Genomic DNA, 908 nt, shown 5'->3' with positions numbered 1-908 from the left:
TGTCCCGCGCCGTGGCGTCGTGGTCTAAGGCATCCTGCCTAGGACTCGCGTTACGGAATGGCGCTGGTTCGAGTCCTCGTGGGGGAAGAAATTTTCTCATGAAATTTCGGCCAGTGTATGGGACCGGTGCTCACCCAGCATCGTGATGCACTTGGGGAGCTACGATAGGTAGCGAAATCCGGTTGCGAATACCAGCTATAACGGCTGGGGGATCATCGTGCTAACCATACGATACCTTCATTCTGGTTGGATGATCGTCCACCTCTGCTTCGGCATGTGGACGTGAGGCCAGCAGCCGGCTGGTCGGTCTAGGCCCTTCACCGACTGTAGCGCCACGGATTATTATTATTACTATTATTATTATTATTATTATTATTATTATTATTATTATTATTATTGGGAAACAAGGTAAATATCTAAAAACTGTGCCATAACGTTCCGAGAAACCAAGGCTAACTATACAGAGAAGTTCGTGAAGTAACAATTCCAGGGAAAATATTTACCTTTCATTCGCAGAATTTTTATTTATTATTATTTTTTTGTACAAGGGAAAGTCCATGTTTTGATGCAGGGAAAATAATCTTTTTTATTCGATGATCAAACACATTATTCGTTTGAACTTGATATTCTGCAACATGCACTAAGCTAGCCGAATTCTTTGGTTCAGGGATAATTATTATTCGGAATATATTGCATAGCCATCTTTATTGATCCTCATTTCTTTCTCCTCTCCTTTGGTTCGAGCCTCAACACGGAATGATCACTAATGCTGGAATAATTTGATTAAATGTTAAGCACAGGAACGCCATTCTGTTTGGATGATCGTCCACCTCTGCTTTGGAATGTGGGCGTGAGACCAGCAGCCGGCTGGTCGGTCTAGGCCCTTCATGGGCTGTAGAGCCAAGGAT

The sequence above is a fragment of the Periplaneta americana genome, chromosome 7, assembly GCF_040183065.1.
Source record: "Periplaneta americana isolate PAMFEO1 chromosome 7, P.americana_PAMFEO1_priV1, whole genome shotgun sequence".
NCBI classification, from domain to species: Eukaryota; Metazoa; Arthropoda; class Insecta; order Blattodea; family Blattidae; genus Periplaneta; species Periplaneta americana.
Note: the sequence above shows the minus strand (reverse complement) of the source record.